This window comes from Berghia stephanieae, chromosome 5 (assembly GCF_034508935.2).
Source record: "Berghia stephanieae isolate SIO BIC M18660-M18661 chromosome 5, UCSD_Bste_1.3, whole genome shotgun sequence".
Taxonomy (NCBI): Eukaryota; Metazoa; Mollusca; class Gastropoda; order Nudibranchia; family Aeolidiidae; genus Berghia; species Berghia stephanieae.
Window position 1 is genome coordinate 61,027,073 of NC_088364.1, and position 9,250 is coordinate 61,036,322.

General features: G+C 36.7%; 3 protein-coding genes across 3 annotated transcripts in view; 1 reads left to right on the forward strand and 2 right to left on the reverse strand.

The window, feature by feature from the left end:
* LOC144973357 (uncharacterized) overlaps positions 1 to 9,250 on the reverse strand; it is a 439,718-nt gene that overhangs the window by 244,330 nt on the left and 186,138 nt on the right. The gene's annotated exons all lie outside the window — the stretch shown is intronic.
* Positions 1 to 9,250, reverse strand: part of LOC144973986 (sperm-tail PG-rich repeat-containing protein 2-like) — a 196,465-nt gene that overhangs the window by 184,019 nt on the left and 3,196 nt on the right. The gene's annotated exons all lie outside the window — the stretch shown is intronic.
* Positions 1,015 to 9,250, forward strand: part of LOC144973358 (short-chain dehydrogenase/reductase family 42E member 1-like) — a 255,897-nt gene continuing 247,661 nt past the window's right edge. Inside the window, exon 1 of the mRNA XM_078915687.1 lies at positions 1,015 to 1,161. The gene's annotated coding sequence lies outside the window, so the exon portion shown is untranslated. The remainder of the gene's footprint in view (positions 1,162 to 9,250) is intronic.

A 9,250-nucleotide genomic window follows, 5' to 3' on the forward strand; every position in this document is an offset into this window, starting at 1 on the left:
AAAATTTGTATTGTAAACTAATAATACAAGACACACACACACACACACACACACACACACACACACACAAGAGAGAGAGAGAGAGAAGAGAGAGAGAGAGAGAGAGAGAGGTTGAGTGATTTCGGAAAGTGTAGATAACTTCTTATGTACTTAGTCTTATTAAGCTTTATATTTGATTGCTTGCTTAATAAATTTTCATAGTTCGATATCAATGACAATAGCAAATGTAAATTTAACAGAATTGGACAAATAAGGTTCTCTTATTATATCTTATATCAGATACAATCAGCATGTTTTGATCACACCCAAAAGGCTTTTTTATAGGAATTCGTTCTATGTACAGCCTATGTAAGACGGATGAAAGGAACCGAGAGAAAGGTTTTCATATTTACACATGAAGCGCCCAATGAAGTACTCCTTGTTTGATAGTAAATGTAGAACCCGAAACGTTAATAACTTGCAGTGCAGACAATTAGCATATACAGCAACGAATACATTTAAGATTCATTATATTTATATCCGAAGTCTACTGATCAGTTATTTAGCTAAGTTCGACTTTATTTTCATCTATCAAGCTGATATGGGCAATTGGTGCTTCACAAGATACAAAAATACAAAACAGTTATGATAAAATATTGTGAAAGTTATTTCTAAACAAGAAAACAACACAACAGTTCACTCACCTTCTTGCTACTGGTATGCGATACAAAACAACATTTACCAGGCGGCCATATGGTTACTATCGTTGCCCCGGAGAAGGTCACCGCAAACGAAAGTGGGATCGATTTTTAGAGTCGTAAACAGAAGCAGTTGTGTAGTAGTTTATCATATCTGTTAAATCAGACTTTTTTGTTAACAATGATTGAAATTACTTTGATGTATCAAAATATTAAGGTTATAAAAACATATACTTTGTATAGTTCCAACATTCATCAAATTTACGCCAGCCAAAGTGAAAATATGTAAACAAAACACACTTCTCCGCCGCCGCGAGACACATTGTGTAACTGAGATTAATTCCCTAGTAGTGTAAGGTTCAACAGTCCACCTGTGCTAACACACCCATTATTACTAACTCTACATTGGATTGCTTAAATCACCGATTTGCTTACTTTTATAACTAATTGATTGTGGTACTGCAAATTAATAAAAATCCATTCTGTGAGTAAACACCCCCGTACCCGTTCGTTCAAGTTCAACAGTTCACCGGGCCACTCCTGCCTTCTTTAACTTAACTAACTTTTTAAAACTTTAAACAGGAAACGATTATTATTTAGTGACAATGCATTGCATGGAATAGTGACACTCCACAAAAAGAAGATTAGTCCAATTTAAGTATTAAAAACTGAGCATCATGTTGAAATGTGGCTGTAGTAGTTGGCTGTTCCTGATTCTGACGTCTTCTCGATTCTCACACATCCAATCCAATCTTCTTCTGTCTATTGTCCCTTCTCTTTTCGTGTGAATTTGCTGTACTATAAACAAGTTGTAAAAACAAAACAAATTAAAACTGATCATGATCTTTTGCATTATGTTATTCAATCCCATGATTCATACAATACAATTTGTTCATCATTTCAATATCATTTTTCTTACAACCCCCTCCCCCCCCCCCCCCCCCCCCATCCGCCTAATTAATTTAATATGATGCCACTGTCTTCTTGTACATAGTTGTTTTTTTTTAGAACCACTCGTCCTGTCATTGGGAAATCTCAATTAAAACAGTTTATTGTCCGAAGTATCAGTAAAATCTTTTTTGATCAGAAAAACAAAAACAAAAAAATACTTTTATTCATCCCATAGGGGAGATTTTTCTCTAACGTCTATTTCCAAGGGAAGACTGGAATAACCCAGGTGTCAGCCGCTGTGCAGCGCCGCAAATTGAGCTAGGGCAAGGTGACTTGCTCAATGCCACACACCTAAGCAGTGAGTGATCGAACTCTGTGCCTTTCGGGTACAAAGCAAAGACCGTACCTCTGAGCTACGCTGCCCCCATCATGTCGTCCCATGTCCATTAGTTTTCATTTTATAATGAGAATATTATATAAACAAAAAATTGTTAAATATTTTTTTTTTAATCAACAAACACTATGATATAGGAATGATTTTTTAAAATAATTTTAAAGAGAGATTATTTATAAAATAGGACAATAGGTTTAATAAAATTTCTAGTTTTTTTTTATATTCATTTACTAATGTGAGAATCTATTAAGTGTGGGATTGATAGCTCTAACTAATAGGTTAGTGTTTAGCTTTCCCCCAAACAGATTTTCTTTAATGGGCAAAGCGCATTTGCCTGCCTTAAAGCATGATAAATGTAGTCATATAGGTCCTTATTTTTACTATTTATTTGCTATATTCATGTCTCGTTTTATTCTTAATAATAATAATAATAAATGGCATTTATATAGCGCTTTAACCCCGTTGTCACAGGCTCTAACGCTTTACAGTGATATAAAACAAAACATATTACAGTGAGACAAGTTGAAGGAAACGTGATTACGAATTCAATTTAAACAACAAAAAATATGAAAATAATATTGCAACATTATGACGTAAAAAGATAAAACTTTAAGCGAGATTTGAACGTTGTCAACGAATTCCGACATCTCACATGTGATGGGAGAGAGTTCCAAAAATGGGGCTGAAATTGAAAAGACTGTTCACCTATTTTACGCAATGGCTTAGGTTTGACAAGGATTGATTGGTCATTGCTTGACCTCAAGTTCTATTGGGGGCATATATGTTTAGAAGGTCTTTAATATAGGAGGACTGTTTCGTGCTCAGGGGTTTGTAGACAACAGTACAAATCTTATAGCAACTCTTTTTTCCACAGGAAGCCAATGTAACTCACGGAGAAGAAGAGTTTCTGACGGGTATTTTTTGTTATTGCGTACAATGAGCCTGCTGCGTTATTTTGAGCAACCTGAAGTTGCTAATTTGTCTTTAGCTAAATTCGCCCAAAGGGAGTTACATAGTCCAATTTAGATAAAAACCAGGGAATTAATTAAAAGTTCTTGTTATATGCTTCGGTATTAAATTACGAATTTTGCTAATTTTTTTCATTTCTATGTACATAATTGTACGGTGTTATTCACATGGCTTGTCATGGAAAGATCTTTATCAATGAGACCCAAGGTTTTTTGCTTTATTTGAAAATTCTATTGTGCTATTTCCGAAGTAATAGGTGATTTATTTGCCTTTAAGGATACTCGGCCTTCCACACATTAAAATCTGAGTTTATATCATTTAATTTTAACTTATTGTGGTACATCCAAGATTTAATCTCTCTTATTCCTTTCATCAAATTTCTCTTTATTCAACAGTTTTAGATAACACTTTACAACAGGCACCGCACATAGATCTCTAGAAATGACCGACAGACAGGAAATTCATGTTGTGACGGTGGAGGAGGTTATCCCGGGTACACCCTCGAAGGAAATTAGCAGAAGACGGTCACTCTGTGAGATTATTGGACATAAGAAGCCAATATGGGAGTTGACAGACGGAATGGAATTCATTAAGGTGATGATCTTTTCTATATATGATAATATTTCTTTTATTTGTTCTTTGATATGCTCACATATTCATCCATTATTCAATTATACAAATTTATAACACATGCAGAGCTAATATTCTACCTAAAACTCGTAGCTGAAAGTTTGTAAGTTTATTTAATGAATAGATTGAATGAAACTACTGTTAGATTAATAAACTTCTGATGAGGAGAATAGTTTAGTTATGCAGTCCGATCAGTGATATGTTTCCTTCCTTTATTCGTATAGATAAGTCTTTCATGTCAACACAAAAGGAATATCAAACAAATTTGTTCAGTTTTTGTTCTTGTTGAATTTGAACGAGTTAACCATTTACATGCAGGATTTGAATTTTATTTCATATTCTACTGTTTTCCCTCAGAGAGCATTTATTCAAAAATTGATAAAAAATTCTTGGAATCTGCGGAAATGTATAACCATGGTTTGTCTGTTATTTCCACATGGGCAATAAGGGGTTGTTCCAATACCTAGCTTTGTAAACATATGTCCTCTTAGTCTATTGTGTCCTGTTCGGAGGCGGAATAGAGTGACTTGGCTACTTCGCTGAATGGCATGGATTGGATCCTGCTTGTTGTGTTCCAGGTGTGTGTCATTCCTTTCTTTGAACAACCCCTTATTGCCCATGTGGAACCGACCATGAAACCACTTTACATGTGCTTATGGATTGCCCATTATACAACGTGCAACGTTCGAACCACTGGGTCACCCCTACAACACTCAACACAAAGCTCTATGGTGAGGCTGAGGACCTAAAGCGGACCACAGACTTCATAGCAGATATCGGACTGCAGCCATAGATGTCCATCAGAGGAACGAAGAAGAAGAAGTCTGTTATTTAAACGGAAGCGTAAATCTTCTAGCTGAGACAATATTTTTCACATAGTGCCATTTTGCCACATCATTTACAATTTTATTCAACACCTCCAGTTTTCATTTTCAAATAGTATCATTAGCCGTACTAACAATAGTTGGTTGATAAGGAAATATATAATAAATAAAATCAAGGGGGAAAAAGGTAGTGACATCATTGGTCATGATACATTGATGCTTGAATATATATATATATATAAATCATTTATGTTTCAGCATAGCATGAAGTTGCGAGGATAAAAGTCATGCATTGTAACACGATTTAAGAATACCAATAGCTCATAGTGAAAATTTTAATTGAGTTGATCATCAATAGTCCTTGACTTTTATTAAATTTATCACGCACAGCAATAACAATTTAACATCGTCAAACCGGCATTTAAAATTTTTTCTGCTGGAACTGTATTACTTTTAATGTTCCACATCAAAAATGACAAAACAAAAACAAACAAACGAAAAAGTAAAAACAAAGAAAACCTTATGTTTGAGACTTCTGTCAAGTGTTATTATTGACTTCTTAGACAGCTCAGGTTTAATTAAATTTCGACTCATGGAGGTTCATCCTAAAATTCATTTATTATTAAAGTAAAAAGTAATTTGGCCAAAATGTGACGACTTTAGTCACATTAATTATGTATCAGTTATTGTTATTCAAGTTAAGACATGAATAGCCAAAGTGACCTTACCTGGAGCCTGTTAAAGAATAATAAACTGATGGACAATAATATTATCCTACATCAGTTTTATTTCACACCGTATCCATCGTGTGTAGATAATCCAAGAAATTTCGGCCAGACACACCTGAAAATTGGATGGAAAGAAGGAAAACAAACTTGTATTATAAACTGTTTGAAAAGATATTGAAGTCTTGAAAACCCGTCATTTGGCACCCATTGTTTTCCACAGGGGTTTCGTGTCGTTATAAAGTAGGTGTTGGAAATCGATTTGAAAGACATAAATTTCAAAATTGAGGTTAACTTCTACTCTTCATGATTTACACGGGTATCCACTGACAATTTCTATGAATTACACGGGTATCCACTGACAATTTTTATAATTACACAGGTATCCACTGACAATTTTTATAATTACACGGGTATCCACTGACAATTTTTATAATTACACGGGTATCCACTGACAATTTTTATAATTACAACACGGTATCCACTGACAATTTTTTAATAATACACGGGTATCCACCGACAATTTTTATAATTACACGGGTATCCACTGACAATTTTTATAATTACACGGGTATCCACTGACAATTTTTATAATTACACAGGTATCCACTGACAATTTTTATAATTACGCGGGTATCCACTGACAATTTTTATAATTACATGGGTATCCACTGACAATCTGACTGAAAACCAAATCCACCATGTAGCTCTCAGACAAAGCTTGAAAAGCTATTTGCTGATTGTAAGAGAGAAAACGTAGGGATGATGTTTAATTCGCCTATCATTTCCTTCAATCCTTCAGAGCTATGAGGCTTATAGAGCCAGAGTTTCTCTCAGTTTCTATAGCGTGAAACAGATAATAGCAGTTGCTTGCTACCCGTTGGATAGGACACTTGTCTATCGCAAAGCGCTTTCCACCAGATCTAACAGACCCAGCTACCCAACTACTGCTTGGTGGACATGAGGGTCAGAAAAAAATCAAGGGGTCCCAGGCCAACAGCAACACTTAACATGTAGGACGAGTCATGACGCCTGTTTGGAATAGTTACTTTTCTTTTAGGGGGGACATAACAACACTGTAAACGACCCGGTACTCATTTTTCACCTGAGTGCGGTGAGAGAATGTGAGTAAAGACCCTTTTTCAAGGACTCAACTATGCGCCGAGCAAGGCTTGAACCCAGGATCTTCCAATCCGAAAGCAAATGTCACACCACAAGACCATATAGCCACACTCGAGAGCAAAGAACTAAAATTTCATATTTCACATAATTTGAACTTTGATTATACTCACTTTTCCACACTTGATTCGACCCTATGGACACAACATGCCAGATGCGGCTATGTGGTCTTGTGGTATGATCCTCGCTTTCGGATTGAAAGGTCCTGGGTTCGAGCCCTGCTCGGCGCATAGTTGAGTCCTTGTGGAACGCTCTTTACTCACATGCTCTCACCATACCCAGGTGCAAAATTAGTACCTGGCCGTTAACGTTATTGTCTCTGTCAGAAAATATATGCAATATCGCCTAACAGGCGTCATGTCTCGTTCTACATATTACATGTTGCTGTTGGCTTGGGACCCTTTCTAAAGCGCACGGTTAGGGGATATTGCGCTATATATAAGCTCCAGTTTTAACATTTTTTTAAAAAATTGTCAGCTGCTTCTAAATGATTAGACATAAAGCCTTACGAGAGACGAGACGTTGATAACATATTATGTGACCTTTGCCTCTAACTCGTATTGTATGTGTGAGGGGTAGGGGAGGGAAGGGGGGGGGGGGGGCGTCCTGATAGCTCAGTTGGTAGAGCACTAGCTTCACATGCAGAAGGGCCAAAACCAATCTTTAGTGAGTTGAGAATTATTTCTGTCTGCCCTCTCTCCCCGCCCCACCCTGTCCAACCAGTGATTTGTAGCTGGTTTTCTTTTAGATCTAGCAGAAATTACTTTACTAGATTAGCGTCCTATCCAAAGGGTACCCAGCAATTGCCATTATCCGTTTCACGCTATAATAATATTATAAACTGGAATAAACTTCGGCTACATGGGCCTCATGCTTCAGAAGGACTAGGTTTTGTGTGCGTGTGGTGTGTGCGTGTGCTTAGCGCGTATTATGCATAATATATGACCTAGTGAATCTAATTATATATTTGTGTTGCGTTGCTTACAATGAATGCACACCGTATGTACTGTTGGATTGTTTTCGTCATTTGCATAAATAATTTTTTTTTCCTTTGTGTTTGAATGGGTGTGAAATCTGCATAATTTATTTGTTGAAATCAATAAAGGAGCACCATTTATTAGCAACCAAGTGTAAGCGTGTGTGTCTGTGTGTATGTGTTGTGTGTATGTATGTATGTGTGTGTATGTATGTGTGTGTGTGTAATGTATGTGTGTGTGGTGTGATTGTATGTCAGTGTGTGTGAGTATGTATTTGAGAATGAGTGTGTATGTGTATGCGATTGTGTATGTGTGTCAGTGTGTGTTTGTGAATGAGTGTATGTGTGTGTGATTGCGTGTCAGTGTGTGTGTGATTGCGTGTCAGTGTGTGTGTGATTGCGTGTCAGTGTGTGTGTGATTGCGTGTCAGTGTGTGTGTGATTGCGTGTCAGTGTGTGTGTGATTGCGTGTCAGTGTGTGTGTGATTGCGTGTCAGTGTGTGTTTGTGAATGAGTGTATGTGTGTGTGATTGCGTGTCAGTGTGTGTGTAATTGCGTGTCAGTGTGTGTGTGATGCGTGTCAGTGTGTGTGTGATTGCGTGTCAGTGTGTGTGTGATTGCGTGTCAGTGTGTGTGTGATTGCGTGTCAGTGTGTGTGTGATTGTGTGTCAGTGTGTGTGTGATTGTGTGTCAGTGTTTGTGTGTGAATATCTGTTTGTAAATGATGGATCTGTGTGTGTGTGTCATGTGTGTGTGTGTGTGTGTCTGTATTTGTGTTAGGTGGGAGACATACAGGATGCTTGCTATGTGTAAGTTTTAATACCAAGTACGTAGTAGTAAGCAGCGTGTCACTTGTCTGGACGACCTGTTTTAACATTCGTAGCTTGACATCGGGGTACCGATAGCTCAGTTGGTAGAGCACTCGCTTCACACCCAAAGCAAAGGTATCGATTCCGTGTGAAGTCCAAATTTTTCTCTGACCCCCCCCCCCCCCCCCGCCCGCTCCTTATACCGCTCAGAAGTGATTGGGAAGCTGGGTCTGTTACCTCTGGCGGAAAGTACTATGCGATAGCGTGTAAAATAAGTACTTGGCCGTTAACAGCGTTGTCTCTGTCTAGAAAAAAAATTATATCGCCTAACAGCGTCGTAAATCGTTTGATTTGTTACCTGTTGCTGTATATATAATAATATATATATATAATATATAATATATAATATATATATAATATATATATAATATATATATAGAGAGAGATAGAGAGAGAGAGAGAGAGAGAGAGAGAGAGAGAGAGAGAGCGATAGATATCCATATGATCGTGGGAGTTTAAAAATTTAAAAAAAGAGAAAAATGGATTGATAGAGATATGTAGGACATAATATATATATATAATAATATATATAATATATATATATATATATATAAATATATATATATATATATACACCACACACACACATATAATATATATATATATATATATATATATATATAATATAAATATTAATATATATATATATATATATAATATAAAATAATTATTTATTTATATTATCCGGGGTAAAAACCCCAACTCAGGCACCCGGGATCGATCTCGGTCCCTTTGTGTGTGGAGCGAGAATGCTACCAACTGAGCTACCCCGAATCTGCATTGTCGCGGGTTTTGGTCATCGTTATAGATAGAATGAATTGACGTCACTCGAGCCTTTGTTATTGTTTTTGCCATCCGCGTTTATGAGGAATTCTCACAAAACTGTATTTTAACCATACTAAAAAACTGTCAAGGTTACACATAGTTTTGTGTGTGTTGTCCGTTATACTTCCGGATCTTTACTACTCACATTCTCTCACAGTACTCGGGTAAAATGAGTGCCTGGCCGTTTACAACCGTTTACAGCGTTGTCTCTGTCGGAAAAAAATGTAATATCGCCTAACAGTCATGCCTCGTTCTGCATTTATGTGTTGCTGTTGGTCAGGGACCTTTTATA